General features: G+C 44.7%; 1 long non-coding RNA gene across 15 annotated transcripts in view; it reads right to left on the reverse strand.

Annotated features, from left to right (window-relative positions):
• Positions 1-421: 421 nt before the first annotated feature.
• The window catches only part of LOC147030501 (uncharacterized), a 191,173-nt gene continuing 172,156 nt past the window's right edge, over positions 422-19,438 (reverse strand). For all 15 annotated transcript variants that reach the window (XR_015056410.1, XR_015056408.1, XR_015056407.1 and 12 more), the window contains one exon: positions 422-1,460. This is a non-coding gene — a long non-coding RNA (uncharacterized LOC147030501). The remainder of the gene's footprint in view (positions 1,461-19,438) is intronic.

Below are 19,438 nucleotides of genomic sequence, written 5' to 3' on the forward strand. Positions count from 1 at the left end.
CTTTGCCAAAGTTCCTAATGTAATGTTATCAATAATGGTAAGAAAGGACAAAGAGTTAGGAGACGGAGAGGTGCTGGGGGGGGGGTAGTGAGGACTTGGGGTTGGGGGGTGTTGAGGACTTGAATAAAAATGTGGTAGGGAGGACAGAGAGTTGGAGTGTGGGGGTGGGGATGAGAGAATTGGGAGAGAGGGAGATTGACACTTGTTGGGGGGGGGGTGGTGTGGTGAGGACTTACGGTGGGGAGGGCGGTTGAAAGATTTGTAATGGGAGGGGGGTGGAAGAATTGAAGTCATGTTTTACATTATGTGGAATTTCTGCAGGCCCCTACTAAGATAATAATAACAATACTAACTATTGTACTTAACTAATATTGCACAATCCGAGTCAAGATGAGTCAAAGGAATGGTATGTAGTCCGATCTTTAGGATGAGCTTATGGGAGTTTATTCTATTCAAAAATTGCCCACAATGGTCTTCCAGTATCTGGACAAAAAAAAAAATAAGAGTGCCATATTTCTTGAATAAAGTAAGTGTATCCTCTCATGACATTTTGTGAAGCTTGTACAACTACTTCACAATAACTTAGTCTTCAAATCATGAAAACACGCAATTGTCCTTATTTTAACTCATCGTGTTCACTCCCGATCTACATTTTCTAACACACTGTTTTTTTCGAAATAATCATTAATAAAAAGTTTTTCTCGTATTTATAAATCACAAAATTTGCACAGGATTATAAAATGACGACTTAGCTTTTGTGAGTATGAAAATGTGCTCACCTTTTCACAGACATTATTTAATTACAGTGATTTGGACTTTTCTTCCATGAATCAGATAAACATTCCATTTCCGATCAAAAATTTAAAGAATAGGGAAACCAAAAAACATAATGTCTAAACTTATTGGCCAAACATAAGATGTCAAAGGCTATATCAGAATACATTAGGCCACTCTTGCAGAAAGTTGATTTATTTAGAGAGAAAAAAAGGCAAACTCAATGCCAAGCTTATCTATGTCCACGTCTCCCCTAAAACATCATGCCCACCTCCACGACACTCAATGCTGATCAACATGATGTTTAAAGTTATTATAAGTTTGTGCAAGAATTGTGATTGTGCAAAATAAATATTTTGAAGAACCGACATGAATAATAAGTGCTCTAAGGGGGATCCACCAGCAATACAAAAACTGTGCAGACATTTTTGTAGGAAGCTCGATAGCAGAGGTTTCCCTTTGAGGCTAGTCAGACACATTGCCCCACAAATCAGTTGGTCTCACCGCAGCCACGAGTGAAAGATTCCGTAAAGTGGCAATGGTGTGTGACAAGGCCCAGTGCTTGGCAATGGGACGAGATCCTCATTACTATGATGGATCATGCTTGCACTTCAGTGTAAACAGAGCTCGGGAAGCTTGACTCCTCAAAAGGCTTTCTCCACCTTGAATCAAGCAAAAGATGAACTCTGTAAGGAACCAGAGGAGGACATGAAAAAGGAACATATCAGATAAATGACAAGAGGGAGAGTTGTGTTCAAACACAGATGGCTGTATCGATTTTGCTCGCATCGCTACTAAAAAATTCCATCATTTTCTTGATATGACAAACCATCAACTTTTTATATTCAAAGAAGTCAAATAAACAGTCGATAATACAGTCCATCACAAAATTATAAAGCCAAACGAACAGGTTTGCTTAAAATGAAACAATGTATGCACAGCAATAACTATGCTGAACATCTTCTGCAAAACCAACAAAGTTCAACTTTTCTGTGACAATGGCCCCACGTGGAAATATAAAGTGAGGTTGAATGTGATTGGCTGTTGCAACATATATGCAAAGTAGAAGCTAAAGTCAATTGGCTACGGAATGGTGATAAATTGGATCACGATTGGTTGTGACACAGAAGGAAATTTGATGGTGATTGGTTGGGGGTGAACAGGTATGTTAGAAGCTTTGTGCTGATTGTTCCTGCCTAGCTGAAACATATTATCCCTGGTCAGGCTCAAAACTACTGTTGCCAAAAAGAATATGAAAATTGCATTGGGCATTTTGTGTTTTCTTATATTATTGATGAGTAAGGTTCATTGAGGTGTTATTAATTTATTATTAGTTGATGTCATTGCACATCTCTCTCTGTGGTGCTCTGCTCAAAGGCAGATTAGGTGCTGCCAATATGGTCTCATAGCAAAGATAACGCTTGGTGGATGGTCTTTGCCTTCTCAGCGGTAGTCAGGGCAGGATTAAAAAAAATTGTTCAGTGCTGGCGATAATCCACCTGCTCTTCACAAAAGACACCAGTGGATCTTTAACGTTCACCCACTAATGCTAGTAGATGGGACACCCGGCTCAAAGTCCATCAAATGGACAATACACTGTGATGCAAATCTTACATGCGAAGCACCAACCTGAGAGTTTACAACCAGGTCAGGAATTGAACCTTGACTATACAGCTCAGAGGCAAGTGACCGACTTCTGCACCATCTTGCTGAGATTGCGCATAAACCTCATGATCACAAACATTACACTAAAATAAGGCAATTTTATGTACATGTACTCTATCTCTCTGCGTCTGCGTCTGCGTCTGCGTCTGCGTCTGCGTCTGCGTCTGCGTCTGCGTCTGCGTCTGCGTCTGCGTCTCTCTCTCTCTCTCTCTCTCTCTCTCTCTCTCTCTCTCTCTCTCTCTCTCTCTCTCTCTCTCTCTCTCTCTCTCTCTCTCTCTCTCTCTCTCTCTCTCTCTCTCTCTCTCTCTCTCTCTCCAAAAGGACCATCTGGCAAACCCTGCAATCTTCTTTCTTATCAATCCTCTTGAAGTTCAGTCACTGAAACTTTTGGGCTTCACTATCAGACATGATCTTTCTTGGTCAAACAACATTTCTAAGTTGGCCTCCAAAGTCAGTTGCCGACTTAGCATCCTCTGTTGTGCAAAGGCCTTCCTTGGCCCACTTGAGCTCTTATCTACCTACAATACCTTCATCCGCAACTTGATGGCACACTGCTCTCCTCTTTGGCCTGGCAGCCCTGCCTCACACCTTGCTCAGCTTGAGGCTGTGGAAACCAAGGCCGTCACGGTCATTGGAATCTCCCGTGATGATGCTGAGTCTATCACCTTCCCATTGCCAACATGGAGGTTTCTCTGTCTTCTACCATCTCCTTTCTGGTATTGTACCCTCTGCTCTTTCTGTGTTCTGTCCACCCCATGTTTCTGCAGGGTGCGCAAAGTCTGTCATCAAACCCCTTCTGGTGAAACTTCTAAAATCTAGAATCACGACTCACCTCTACTCTTAGTTCCTCTTTTTCTCCTGCCAGTAGAAACAATTGTACATTCTCTTCAATCTTATTGTTCCCTCCATTTTTTCAAGATAGCTGTTCACCACCGTCTCAGATAATCTCCAACCCAAAATCATGATCTTTTTTTTTCTACCAACATTAATCATCCCCCCCCCTTCCCTCCTCCAAAATCCCACTTCTTTCCAACTTTCGTGGTTTACTTCCAGAGAGTTTGCTTCTATATCTCTATTATAATACCAAGCTTGCACACTAAAAACTCGGCTCGCCGTCACACGATCCCTATGAAATTGCCGTGGCACTTAGCGGACATGTCGACAATGTTTGGGAAGTCTTGGCGTTCCATAGTACCACTTGCATTTTGCACAATGCGTATTTTTGTCATTCCCCGTGTATGGTCTGTCGTCTGCTACCAGCTATGTTGTACTGCTATCCCGTGCATGTGCACGGGTATCGCTAGTCCATCTTGTTCACCACATGTGTCCTCCATTCGTCTTCCTTTTTCCCTCATCTCTCTTATCTTTGAAGTTTCTCTCTATTGTGTCCCTTAACGCCATTGTGTTTTCCCCTCTTATGCTGTTCGTTTTGTTCAGTTGCATCTTGATCCGTTCTATTTCCTCGCTCCTCCATGAGCCTCGACTATTTTAAAAAAGCATTTATGCATGTATGTCTGATCATTATAGAATCGAAAACGACTTGGCCAATGTACACCAAATTTTGCCTACCTGCTCGGGGAATCCAGGGTTACGTTGTGTGTACAAAATAACCTCCCAACCCCCCAGAGAAAATGGGGAGACGACGGTGATTTTCACCTGTACACAGAGAATAGTGCAAATGTCTTAACCAGTGACCCCTGCTGGAGAGAGCGGGTAGTGATATCTTTTTCCACCCCTGGAGGGAGCAGGTGTTACTATGACGAAAAGGAGATGCATCCATCCATCTCTCAAAAGAAAAAGCAGGACCTCGAGCAGGGAGGGTGTACTCACCATATTTTCCTACCATTGGGAGCAGGTTTTACTAGTTACAACAAAGGAATATATAAAAGATGGGAGAATAAAATCTTATATGTTTCTACCTTGTCCACAAGCCCTCGCCAAACACCCCACCCCTAACTACACCACTGACACCTCAAGGTAAAAGATGCAACTACATTTGCCAGGCCTTACAATGATGTATAATTGGAAGCATTTCGGTTAACTTTTCTAAATAGATTTATTTATTTCTGGTAAGAATGAATGTGATTAATGAGTAAATTTGACCTTTACGTATCAAACAAAATGAAGAAACAGAAGTTGTCATCACACAACATATGAGGAAGACAGTCACTGCATGATATATAACAGGACATGACATCAACAGTGGCTCCGTCCCAAAAGACAAGTGATAAAAGATCCATTTCAGCCTGAAATCTGGCTCCATGCTTTGTAGCTTGTTGGACAAAATCTCGTTCAAAGATGTTAGACACCAAAATTATGTTCGCAAAATTGCGTTTATTTTTTGGCCTATTATCAATCTTCGTCGCAAATGATGTCATCATTAATGTGATCTGCAAGGGATGTCGCTTGTTGCCCAGGGAATCCGATTTACCTGAAATAACTTAAGAAGCGTTTTCTTCACCTAAAAGCTCGTTGAAATACTCAAAATAAACAAAAACAATAGGTCATGCCATCCGGTTAAACTCTAGAGACTTGAATTAACAGGTTAATAATCTCAAAAGCCAATTGTACTTTTTAACACTCTGGTGTAAAGCTCGTGGAGGAATTTGTACATATAGTACATGAGACATCAAGTGAACTTGTACAAAAAAATATTACAAACACATTATACGGTACTATCGACATATCAACATAGTAATAGAATCTGAAGCTGGGATCTCAGCCTCACGAGCTGTGTGTTCAGATTGGAAAGCCCAATAGGACAACCCAATCATGGCGTTGTTTGGTTCCCTCATTATTCCATACCGTCTGCCACTTAAATTACATGAAAGACAAGGGCATTATGACACAGACAAATTAATGTAATGCATTTAATTAAGTCAGTGCTTTTCTGGGTATGGGAGTTGCGTTCAGTCGACTAGGTTACCCTTGTCAATGGTATCTATAATTTGTGGTTTTGAAATGCAGTTACACCACTTAATAGGCAATTAAGCCGTGCAATAATTCAAAACAAGAATATGCAGAAATACCGGGTAAATACTCATTGTCATTTTACTTCCCAACTTGAATTGGAAAAAATAAAACAAAACAAAACATGGACAGGCCGACCAAGATGTTCAGACTTTAAAAAAGGGGGGAAAAATCACACCCGTGTCCAAAGGAAGTGGTTCAGTTTGGAAGTTTAAATCTAAAATAGACAAAGTCGAGAAATGAATGAAACCCTTCAGAATTACTGTTCAGAACCCTTTAGAATTACCTTTTAGAACCCTTTGGAATTACCCTATAGAACCCTTGAGAATTACCTTTTAGAACCCTTTGGAATTACCCTATAGAACCCTTTAGAATTACCTTTTAGAAACCTTTGGAATTACCCCATAGAACCCTTGAGAATTACCTTTTAGAACCCTTTGGCATTACCCTTCAGAATTACTCTTCAGAATTACCCTTTAGAATTACCTATTAGAATTACCCTTTAGAAATACCCTTTAGAACCCTTGAGAATTACCTTTTAGAACCCTTTGGAATTACCCTATAGAACCCTTGAGAATTACCTTTTAGAACCCTTTGGAATTACCCTATAGAACCCTTTAGAATTACCTTTTAGAAACCTTTGGAATTACCCCATAGAACCCTTGAGAATTACCTTTTAGAACCCTTTGGCATTACCCTTCAGAATTACCCTTCAGAATTACCCTTTAGAATTACCCTTTAGAACCCTTCAGGATTGACCTTCAGAATTACCCTTTAGAATAACCGTTTAGAATTACCCTTGAGAATCCTTTGGAATTATCCTTTAGAATTATCCTTTAGAATTACCCTTTAGAACCCTTTAGAATTACCCTTTAGAACCCTTTAGAATTACCCTTTAGAACCCTTTGGAATTACCCTTTAGAACCCTTTGGCATTACCCTTCAGAATTACCCTTCAGAATTACCCTTCAGAATTACCCTTTAGAATCCTTTGGAATTACTCTTTAGAACCCTTTGGAATTACCCTTTAGAACCCTTTGGAATTACCCTTTAGAACCCTTTGGCATTACCCTTCAGAATTACCCTTCAGAATTACCCTTTAGAATCCTTTGGAATTACTCTTTAGAACCCTTTAGAATTACCCTTTAGAACCCTTTAGAATTACTCTTTTGAACCCTTTAGAATTACCCTTTAGAACCCTTTGGAATTACCCTTTAGAACCCTTTGGCATTACCCTTCAGAATTACCCTTCAGAATTACCCTTTAGAATCCTTTGGAATTACTCTTTAGAACCCTTTGGAATTACCCTTTAGAACCCTTTGGAATTACCCTTTAGAACCCTTTGGCATTACCCTTCAGAATTACCCTTCAGAATTACCCTTTAGAATCCTTTGGAATTACTCTTTAGAACCCTTTAGAATTACCCTTTAGAACCCTTTAGAATTACTCTTTAGAACCCTTTAGAATTACCCTTTAGAACCCTTTAGAATTACCCTTTCGAATAACCCTTTAGAATCCTTTAGAATCACCCTTTAGAATTACCCTTTAGAACCCTTGAGAATAACCCTTTAGAATCCTTTAGAATAACGCTTTAGAACCCTTTAGAATAACCCTTTAGAATTACTCTTTAGAACCCTTTAGAATTATCCTTTAGAACCCTTTAGAATTACCCTTTAGAACCCTTTAGAATTATCCTTTAGAACCCTTTAGAATTACCCTTTAGAACCCTTTAGAATTACCCTTTAGAATTACCCTTTAGAACCCTTTAGAATAACCCTTTAGAATCCTTTAGAATTACCCTTTAGAATTACCCTCAAGAGCCCTCTAGAAGTACCCTTTGGAATCCTTGAGAATTACCCTTTAGAATTACCCTTTAGAACTCCTTGGAATCAAACACAGTGGGCTAGAAAGGTTCTTCTTCTTCATTTTTATGGATGAACGGATGGACAGGTGGATGGAAGGATGGACGAATGCAAGGAAGGACACAGTAAAATACCGCTTAAAAACACTTGCACCTTAATGGTAGGAAAAGTAATCATCAATGCAATTATTGCGACAAACAATGTTTACATTATTCTAAAAGCAGAGGTAATCTTTTTGTTTTTATTATGTTTGCAAATATGGCAGAATGTTTCATCCCCCTGTCAACCCCTATGGTCCATCTTGTTCCTGTACTTTCCAAACTCTTCCCACCATTACCCTCCTTTTGCTCTCCTCTTCTTCTCCTTTATCTTCCGTTAAAAATAAATAAATATTCCTTTCTCTTACTTTTCTCAATTTAGACCTCAGCACAAGACCCCCTCCATCCCACCTCCCTCTTCATGTGCACATAGTAAATAGATTGCCCCTCATAGTGTTTGTCGGCTATGCTGCGGTGTAAGTTTACTCTGGTTCTGCCAATTGACCTATGGCAAATGCATGCTCCATATGTCATAAACCACTTAAAAATATTTCTACACTTGAGTCAAGAAATAATGCTATGTAATGTAATAAAAAGTTTACCAGACTTGTTGTTAGTATGAGAGTTGATCATAGGGCCGAGCATATGATCACAAGCCTTTGACGTTACACTTTCACTTTGATTACACCACAGTGCTCCAAGTATGCTCAGAAAGCATACATTCCGAATCATCGTGAGAATTCTTCAACTGATATTGTATTGGCATGACTTGTAGAACCAAACATGGCAATTCAAATTATTGGCATGTGAGATAAGCATTGGAAAGAGGAAAATAAAGAGAAAATGGAGGGTATCAAAATTTGGGCTGGAGAGGGAAGAAAAGGGGGGAGGGAGTTGAGAGGAAAAAGAATGAAGGACAAATGTAGAGAGGGAAGGAAGTGAAGGGGAAATGTTGGTTGGGGTGGGTGTGGGGGGGGGAGTGGTGGGCAGGGTGAATGCGAGCCAAGGGTTTATCCATTTTTGTAGATGTAATATAAACGAGGATAGTTCATGGTTGATGGAGACATTTCACTGTACAACGTGTCGTTTAATCATAATAATTTAATCCTCAAATATTATGTGATGATATCGTCTACCCGAAGCAACTAAAGGGCTGGCAGGGTGGCCTAGAGGTACGCATACTCGCTTCTAAGCTATCTCGCCAGGGTTTGAATCCGATCCAGCTATAAACTGTCATCTGGTGTTTCCCAGGCAGGGTGATTCATCAATTTGTGTGCCATCCCTCAGATGGACATTAAACTGGGTGTCCCGTCTGATAGTATTAGTTGGTGGACGTTAAATATCCCATGATGTCCTTCGCAAAGAGTAGGCGAGCTATCGCCAGCACCATGGCAAAAATTCAAAATTCCTGCCATAACTACTGGGAGGGTAATGGCAAACCACCCAAGTATAACAGTTACCAAGAAACTGCTCTGTAATAGATCATGGTACATCATAATCAAGAAGCAATGAAAAGAGGAAGTGACATTTACAAGGGTAAAAACATTATTTTGGTAAAACCAATATGGCAGCAAAGATGGTCACATGTGCTGCAGCATTGAGGCATATAAGAAGATGTTACTTGTGAAAGAAAGGATTAAATCAAATTAAATTCAAAGGAGACCGTGCACATAACATGTTTAACTAGAATGGCACTCGGTAGAGCACCTACTTCTGCCAAGCTGAACAGTTTGTTTTGTGTCCCACTGATACACCGCATCTGCATCCAGACCTCAACCAAAATCGAATCGGCTTGCTGTTGTCGCCCACCCAACTCATCCACCAAGTTATGTCATAATCCATCCACAACCTTTTGAAATATCGTGTTTTATATCATTTTGCCCCATCTCTCAATTGTAAAGAATCACTTAAAAAACTTAAAACAATTCTCGTGTCCAGATACAGATCCTGATTTCCACAAACATCGAATCAATTAGTCCTTGTCACACACCCAATCTGTCCACCAAGATTTCGTCCACAGAATCCGTCCACAACTTTTTGAGATATCCTGCTCACAGACAAACAAACAGACAAATGGGTGAAAACATTACCTCTGTCCACATTTGGTGGTGGAGGTAAACATAACCTTCACGTTGTTCTGTGTTAAACCAACTGCTTTCACTCAATCAAATAAAATATCCTGTTAAAATAATTTGGGCAAAATGCTACATTATTATAAATGAAATCGCAGAAGAATTAGACGTGAGTTTTGTAAATGTGGAAACAATCATTCATTCTCCTTTTTATATTGAATACTGTGAGTGTAAGGTGGGCAGTGAAAGAACTCACGGTTGATCAAAGGGCGACTCTTACAACGGAGTTAGTAGAACACAACAAAGAGGGAGATGATTTCTTGGAGAAAACTGAGACTTCTAATGAGACCTGGGCCCATCATTTCATGTCAGAGTGAAAGTGAGGCGGCATGGAGTGGAGACATTCTTGGTGCCCACCAGTAAAGAAAATTATTCAAGGTTCAACAATCAGCCAGAAAGCTGATGGAAACTGTGTTTTTGTACCTTCATGTTTTAATTCAAGTGGAATTTATTGAACATGACAAAAGCATCATTGTTCATCATGAGAGTGTTGTGTTACACAATAAAGTGAAATAAGCAATATCATGCAGGTGACTATGAGGTACGCTGTCTCCGGGTACTGCAGGATAATGCTCATCCAAAACATGCAAAGGTAACCACCACTATATTTGTGGATATCGGTTGGGAAGTTCTTAATCATCCCTAGAACAGTCCAGACTTATAACCTTGTTTTCATCTCTTCGAACCACACAAAGAGCATCTGGATGACATTGGGGTTACAAATGATGAAGATATCAAAGCACGTGTCCTGAAATGACTGCATACCCAACTGAAAGATTTATACACAGACAAAATTAAAGCACTACCACATGAATGGGAGAATTGTGTATGTGTAACAGTCAAATATCTTGAGTCATAAAAGCTGAACTTTCGTCCACTCTCCTGTACTTTTTGATTATCTTAAATGAAAAGTTCATGTCATCCTCAAAATATTCTCATTGATAACCTCTATTGTTTAGTTTCCCATTCTTCCACTTGTTTTGTATTACTATAAACTACTTGCTTTTTTTTAAACATCCCTTTTGTGCGCGCGTGTGTGTACATTCAAATGATAATCAAACGGAAAACCAAGAAGGAACCGGAAGAAGTAAAGAGACAAAGATGGAGTCATCAGGAGGAAACCGGATAGGATTCGTGGTTCAGCTGCAACTCCACAACCCTCAAACCAATCCAGGTGCAGCCAAGTGAGCCTTACAGAAAAATTACTGCAAGAATTCACTTCTCCTGAGAGAGATTGATAACGAAAGAGAGAAATCCAGAGTAAAACAGAAGAAAGAAGAAAGAAGAAAAAGCAATAATTCAATAATTTAACCAAACCAGGCAGCCAAAAGAGGTGCAATTATGGAGCAATACTTTGCATTTGAAATAGAAATGCTTCCTTGTCTTCACGGCATAAATGTCGAGCTGTGCATAACAGATCGCAGAAGTTTACTTCCCGATCCCAGAGAGAAATTCCTCCAGTGTTAAACAAAATATTGTCAAATGATGGAAAGTACAACACTCATTTGCACTGGACCTCATGCCATGATCACTATAAATAAAATGGCATGTTTATAAGCAATCTGGTAGCATGAATTCCTCTGCGAATTAGTCACATAACAGTAAGGTGACATCAAGTTTCAAAACATTGGACACAAACAGAAAATTCTACCCTTCCAGAAAAAAATTAACTTTCGGGGAAAATCTTTCAGAGTGAACAAGGCGGTTGAATTTTTATCATCATCAATGCATCACCTGCAATGAAAGGTTAAGTATTACAAGGTGGTAACAAACATTATGAGTCGTAGGACGTTCATTGCTTGATCAGATAAATTAGCGGATTATATGTCTTGACAGGATGACACAGATGCAGTGCATTTATCTTTGAACTGAAAGTCTATTGAGGAAAGGTTGTGAAGCATGAGTGGGCTCAGGTGGAAGGTGGTAGAGGGGGGGGGGGAGAACTAACTGGAGGGAAAGGACGAGGCATTTGTGGAGCATATGGTTGTAGTTGGGAGGGTGATTGGGTTTATCATTCCGTCATATTTCTGTACATAATAAACTGATAAGCACTGAGCTGCACTGAAGTCATTAGTGAACAACCAGACCAACACAGGTTCGAATTTGTACGATTGAGTCAATAACATAGCATTTGGTGCCAGTACGAAGTTAATTTTGTGCAAAAGATTTGTGGATTAACCGACAATCAATAATGCCATTTCAATTCTAAAGTCATTTTTTTCAAAAAAAATCGTGAGGTTGGGAAAAAAAAAAAAAAAAAAACATTACATGACTGGATAGTTGTATATTCTGATGAAATACTACTTATTCCATCAATAAATCACCTGTTTCATGGAAAACATGCAATAACAACAATAAAAGAGGATTTTGGACAGATAAGCTCGATAAAGGAGGTAAAGTCACCATTGAGTTGTCTCATCCGAGTTTGATTTCTGCCAAAATGCGATCCGACCATAAACTGTCATCCTGATGATTCTCAGGGAGGGCGTGTCTTCTCCGTGAATGCAACTTTGATCTGTCTGCTCATATTTCTTAGTAAAGTTAAATATCCCACAGTGCCAACAACATTGCCAAATGGCAAATTCCTGTTTTGGTCACTTTTGCTTTTCCTATCGGGTAAAGAACTTTGTGTGAAAGGTTTATCATGGATAGTATACTGTTGAGAAATTGTGTTGTTTCACTTTATCACTCGAGCAGGACACCTGTGCATGGAACGTTGATACATTATCTGAATGGTGGGAAATTGACCTCTCAAATGGTCAAAACCAATGTGTTCGTTAGCGTGTTCTCCGTTGTGTCCTGCCCATTTATATACGTGAGGTGGTGGTCGTACTTGAACCTGTACTCTTGACAGAGTGTCAGGGCATTCATGAAAAGTCCTTTGCTGGGAACCAATTCAGAACAGGTCACCACTCCATCAGTATGTGGAAATGTCCACCCTGATCAGCCATTGTAATCGAATGCACACCACTAGCGAAGGCCTGAACCACCCATGGACATAGCGTAGACGCAAACATTCCAGCACTTGGAAGTCAATTATATGTGCAGTCAAAGCACATGTGCTGCACACACACACATATATATATATATATATATATATATATATATATATATATATATATATATATATATATACATATATATACATATATATATATATATATATATATATATATATATATATATATATATATATATATATATATATATATATATATATATATATATATATATATATATATATATATATATATATATATATATATATATATATATATATATATATACATATATATATATATATATATACATATACATATATATATATATATACATATATATATATATATATATATATATATATATATATATATATATATATATATATATATATATATATATATATATATTGTTACGGATTCGCGCCGGCCGGCGTGCTGACGGCCACGTAACTCGAATCGCGGCACGTCGCCCACCGGACGGACAATCCAGTCGTAACCCTCTCGGACTAACGCCGGGAACCAGTCACGGGTGGACCTTTCGGTCTCACCGCGATCGAGCCAATCAGCCCCCGCGTGGGATAGGGTTGCTCGCCAAATTCGACCTACCTAAGTACCCACGCGGAGGGTAGACCGGGCGATCGCACCTCGCCGCAGGTCGACTTCGGACACGGGCCACTTAAGCGACCCGTTCCGTACTATCGGGATAACCGAGCGGTGTTATCGTCGGCCTCGACGGTTCGATTAATTATCGGGCGTATTCAGCCCACTACCAACCCTTTACGTGAAGCAAGATGAGGATTCAATGAAAGAAATGACGAAGCGAAGCGGGAAACAGTTCGACACAAAGCACATTTATTCGCGATGAACGGAAAGCGCACATATACAATTCCACCAAAAGCACACAGAAAAGAAAAACACAATGCAATTTACACAAAAAGCAAATGCGACAATGCAGATCTACTACCGATTACGCGAGCACACGGCAACACTTATACAATTTTACTTCACAGACGGCGCCGACAACACATACCCAAAACCAAGGAAAAGAATACCCTCAAGGATGAGGCGGGCCTGAGGCCGAGACCGGGTCGGGCCTACCCGTCTGGTGATGAGACGCGGAGCGGCGATGGTGCCTCAACTCCGCGGGCCTCGCGGACAGTGTCTGGGAGGGGGTGGGAAAGGGGCCCCCTTGGTCGCACTATCTCAGCGCGGGGGGAAACAGGAGGGGGTTGCTGATGCTCGGGGTATAGAGGATTCCTACTCTGCCTCGAGTCCCGCGACGAGCGTCTCCACCTCGGCCAGGTGGCGCTGTCGGCCTCCCTGAGGTGCAGCTCCCTGCACGACGCGAGCACCCCCTCGTCTGCCCTCGCCGCCTCTCCACAGCTCCGTCCCCTCGCTCCGACTCCAACGCACACGACGACGACCAGCTCCTTCTTGCCAACTCCACTGCCCGCGAAGTCTTAACTCTCTGTTCTCTTTTTGACTGACGAACACGGTCGCTTATATAAGCCCCGTGGCTCCGCTCTCTCATCTTTGACCCCCTCCCTTCGACCTTTCACCTCGCTCCCCATTGGCCCGAGAAAAAGTGGGCGTGAATGCTTTTTGATCCATAAATTTGCATATAGCGACCGCCCTCCAACGCCCTGGAGGCGGGGCCAAATCGCCCCTCGCTCACCGATTGGACGGAACAAAAGTGGGCGTGTGTCGTTTTTGATCCGTTTTTGAAGCTGAAAATCCGTGGTTTTGTACACGCTGTTCGGCGCGCGCCCTGCACGAGTCCAACACCGGTACCCACAAGCGGCGCAAGAACGGTGGCGATGCGACGGTTGCGAGGTGTGACGTGAAGCTGCGCCGCGGTGGGTGGTTGATGTTGTGGTTGGTGGTAACAATGGCGGTTGGTCCAAAATAAAGATAGTAAAAGAAAAACGGCTATCCTGAAGAGTCGCAGCACGCATAAATGACATGTATTCCCACTAGACAACGGGTTTGGGCCTAACTACACATATACTTACCGAGATATCTCACCTAAGGGACCTGAATGGTGGTTTGCGAATTTGGTAACCACAACACTACCCCCTCCCCTTTTTACAGACTCGTCCCGAGTCGTCAAATTTTCGTGTGCCATCATGTGTAGTTTTCCCCTAGTACATTTTACCTACGGATCCCTGAGTGCGACATTCATGGTATTCGTGTCCCCAAAATAAATAACCTGAGGGCTGCGTAACTATCTAAACAAACTCACTCACACGGACGACTTAAATAAAATTGCCGGCGCTAGGACAGACATGCCAGGGGCGCACTCATATTTACAGTACATCTTACCTTAACTTACAAATTTTACACTAAACCATGGCCCAGGATCATTGAACTCTGCAAAAAGAAAGCAGTTAGCAGGGAGCCAGGCTGCCCGCATGCAGTCTCTGGCTCAAACAATGCAGGTGACAGGGAACGTGGCTGGCTGCTCACACGCAGTCCAAGGCCTTCCTTTTTGAACTGAACGCAGTGAACCACAACGGTGCATGGGCTGCACAAATGCAGTCTCCGTGCCAGCTCAAGTGGCACACGCAATGAGCACAACGAATGGATGGGTGAACACAAACACGGTGCACGGGCCGCCACTGCAGGCCCGTGTTGTAGCTGCCAACAGGGCAGTTCTTGCAGCTTGCAAACTGTTGCCTTGATCCTGGCGCACATGGCAATGAACAGGGGGGGGGGGGCAAAGCAAAATTGAACGGGGCTGGTGAACGTGGGCAGTGGGCATGGCATGGCAAAGGCAGCAGGCAAACACAGCCCGCAGAAGAAGGCCGCTGCAGGCAAACACAGCCGGCAGATGAACTGGCCGGCACAGGCCTTGAAGAAAAACAGCCAGCAGATGAACTGGCCGGCACAGGCCTTGCAGCACAGCAGCTGCAGACGATCCAGCCGGCACAGGCCTCGCAACAGAACAGCTGCCGATGAAGTTGGCCAGCCTTTGCCATTCCGTGGAGGTTGGTGGAGGGAGTGCGGTGGTGCTGGCCACTTGGAAGGTGGGCTCGGACCTACCTACCTGTCTCCCTCCCACCCTATCGCCTTTGCCTGTCACTGTCTATACCCACTCCCTTAATTTGTCAAACCCCAATTTAGCCCCAACTTATTTTTTTATTTTTTACTTCCCCACTATAAATCGTCCCCTAACCCCCTTTATCGTCCTTGTTCGGCTAACCTATCCTGTCACCTAGCCTACTCCCAACCTCTACGTTCCCTTCCCGGAGGGGAATAAGGGAGAGCTAGCGTCCTGTGCCGAGGCCCAACGAAGCCTCAGAATGGCCTCCCCAGAGTTCGGCGATCTTAACACCAAGTGGGTCCAGCGGCCCACAACGACAGCGAGGGGATGGATGGTGCGGAGGGGTACATCTCCTAATCTACCCTAACCATTTAACTGTTAAACTACCCCGGGGCTTTCAACAAGCGCCTCTCGCTAAAACTATTGGTTCTAACAACCCAGATTCCCGTCGCCTGTGTTGGTGTCCTCACAATTTCGGGCCTCGCCCCCCAATTTTCTCTCCGTGCCCTCACACGGTCTCCTGGCTGGGACACGTGGCTCCCTTTGGCAGGCACGACCCTCTGCCGAATCTCCCGCTATGGCACCCCCGGGCACTACACTGCCTCCGAGCCTACCAGCTCCCTAACACCGGGGAGTGCCCCCCATGACACCTCCCCTGAAACGCACACGTGGCAGGCTGGCTTCCCGGGCCCCTTTCCGAGGGTCACCCATGCCCACAACACTGCCCACGCGGCTAATGGCGCCCCGGGCCCCCGCACCAAGCAGGCGCACCCGTGCCCACTACGCTATCCCGGCCCCCCATGGGCCCTTGGCCTACCACGGCCGACTAGCCTGGTTCCCGGGGTACCCACTCAGAGATACTCACCTTTCGCAGCCACGCTCCCAAGCCCGTCAACAGGGCTCCTGCACCCCTCCAAATGGGTCTCGAGCCTACTTTCCCACCAACAACAAAACGACCTCCATTTTTCAATTTGACTAACCCCCTAACTCACTTTACTCTGACCCCGGGGTTCCCTTGGGCGGGAGTCACTCCTCCCCCCAATCACTCATCGCACCATGCATTCCCCATTCACTCCACACACACAGACCCGCTGGCCTCACTCACTCACCAAGCACATGCTTCCAATTCACTCACCAACAACTCTTCAACACACACACCACTGAACTCTGCCATCCTTCTAACTACATCCCCTAACTAACTCGTGCTCCCACATCGTCCCTTACACTATAGCACGTTCCATTTAACCTACGTAGCTAAACTACGTCCCCTCTACACATCCAAAGTCTGTCTCTGTCTCCAAAATAATCCCATTTTATTTCCCAACCTAAATCTCGCTATCATCCCTCTAACTAATCCATTCCACGGACTCCATGAGGACTTACCCCTGCCCCATGAAGTCGGTCTAGCTAAGCTAACCCTTCCCCCTAACTAGTTTCCATCCTGTGCCCAGGGTAAGGGGGTCTTCCACCCCTTGCCCAGGAATCCTTTGCACCTGAAAGTGAGGCTTGCTTTTTTTTTTTTCATGCGCAGCACCTGCGCGGCAACTCAGAGCTCCCGCACTTTGCACCTGGCCGTGACGTCATGCAGCTGCACGTGTTCCTCGTCCCTCCTTGGACGGTACCATCCGGCAGAGATACCCCTCCTGCCGGATTCCAACCCCACGTGCAGCCATGGGCTGCACAAATGCGCATACATGGCGTCACCGTGCGCATAAAAAAAAAAAAAACACAAGCCCCACGTCTCAAGGGGTTCCCCACGCGAACACATGTGCTTTGCCCGTTGGGGCTGAACACACACGATCGCATGGAGAACCCGTCCGGTCCAAATCCATAATCCTGCCTAAACTTTGTCCGTCCGCGGGATCGGCAAATCCACCGCGTGCGTTTCCGGACCGGGACTTCACTCTCGCAAGCGAGCACGTGGCGGTCTCGTGCGTTGCACAGCACGGACCTCGTGCTCACTGCTGGGTGAACCCGGCACGGTCCCCGAAACAACTACAGCCGCTACTCGGCTTTCGTTCCTCTGTCGCCGTCGTCGCCATTCAACCCACGCACACCTGCGTGTTACGACGCACACAGTCCACTCCATCACATTCACACCGGGAGATGCGGCTGCGTGCTCCCGCATGCCAACCGACATCTCCCTCACATACCGCTCTCTCTCACACACACGGTCTCCCTTGCATACGGCCGTTCACTCATGCGTGCCTCACTACTCACACAAACCATACTACTTACACACGCGGGGGCACTCAACCGCTGTTCCTCATCCACACACCGTGCCTCACTTATCCACGCGGGGGCACTCAACCGCGGTGCCTCATCCACACACGCGGGGGCACTCAACCGCGGTGTCTCATCCATACTCCGTGCCTCACTCACACACGGTGCCTCATCCACACACGGCGTGCTGGGAAGCACGCACTCCAGCACAATCGCCACCACACCAATCACACACGGGGTCGCTTCCACACACGGGGACGCACTCACGCCTTGCACCACACACACAGGGACCACACTGGGGATTCGTGTCCCCACAAGGGTCTCCGGGGCCTCTATACCCCCCCCCCAAGCTCTCCAAGCACCCGTTCGCAGCACTCCTCCCCTCGACCTCGCAAAGCACGACCGAACTCACCTGGTCGTGACTCGCCTCAAGGGGGCATACTCCCTCCCCTCGTTCCTGGAGGAGGCCATCCAGGTGCTCGCACTGGGTCCCCACACGCTCCGCGAGCTCACCCCCATTATCCTCCACTACCTCCGTGTGTGTGTGTGTGCGTCACTTACCCCGTCTTCATCGTGTAGTCTTTCCTCTATTTTTTCTATCTCCCGTGTCTCTATACATTTATGAGTTTCTATTGTCGTCACCTCGTGTCTCGTCTCACACGTTTTAGTCTCCCCATTTAATTTTTCCCTTTTGGTCACCGTCGATTCTTCTGTCACGACCCTCGCCCAACACGCCCCCCGAATTATTTTTTTACCCGCCTCCACTGCGGGCCTGTCAGCCGTTGCACCCCCTTCCAGCTCGTTTGCTCCCACAAGTGGAGTCGCCATTCCCAGCTCCCTGGTCACGGCCTTCATGCCCGCCTGCAGGCATCGGCCCATGTTCTGCGTCTCCCCCCGGAGCTTTTTCATTTCTTTTTTCATTTCGTTTTTCATTCCGTTTATTTGCTGTGTATTCGCATCCATCGTCGTTTTTACTTCATTTGTATTTGTATCCATCTTTTCGTTCATTTGTTGTGTATTCGCATCCATCTTTTGTGTATTCGCATCCATCTTTTCGTTCATGCCTTTCATTTCGTTTTTCATTTCATTTGTATTTGCATCCATCCTTGCTGTCATTGCCGCCAGCATGGCGCATAGCTGGGCCATGTCGGGTGCGCTTGGGTGAGCCGTTTCGGCAAGGGTCGGGGGGGGGGGTTTGGTGGAGAGGGGTGGGGGAGGTGTCATACACCGCGGCCGCTGCCGCACCCATTTCGGGCTCTGGGTTCAGTTGGGCGAGTCCGTGTTCCTGCACAATCAACATTTCCTGCACGGGGATTCCATCCTGGACCATGGACTCTACATTACTACACATATACATTTCTAATACCCCCGGCTCCCGCTCGCCTTGAGACGCCATCTTGCTTCTCGTGAAGGGTTAATTTCGCTCGCTCGTAATTTGGAGGGAATCGGGGGTCGCTTCTCTCACCCCTGGACCGATTCCCGTGAATTTAATTGGAGACAGGAGAGCCCGTTTTCCTGTTCTCCGATACCAGTGCCGCGAGGAGGGCGATGGATTTGTATCGCACGACCTGACACCAGTGTTACGGATTCGCGCCCGCCGGCGTGCTGACGGCCACGTAACTCGAATCGCGGCACGTCGCCCACCGGACGGACAATCCAGTCATGACCCTCTCGGACTAACGCCGGGAACCAGTCACGGGTGGACCTTTCGGTCTCACCGCGATCGAGCC

Source organism: Eptatretus burgeri, chromosome 3 (assembly GCF_056783735.1).
Source record: "Eptatretus burgeri isolate ZD-2024b chromosome 3, Ebu_testis_v1, whole genome shotgun sequence".
NCBI classification, from domain to species: domain Eukaryota; kingdom Metazoa; phylum Chordata; class Myxini; order Myxiniformes; family Myxinidae; genus Eptatretus; species Eptatretus burgeri.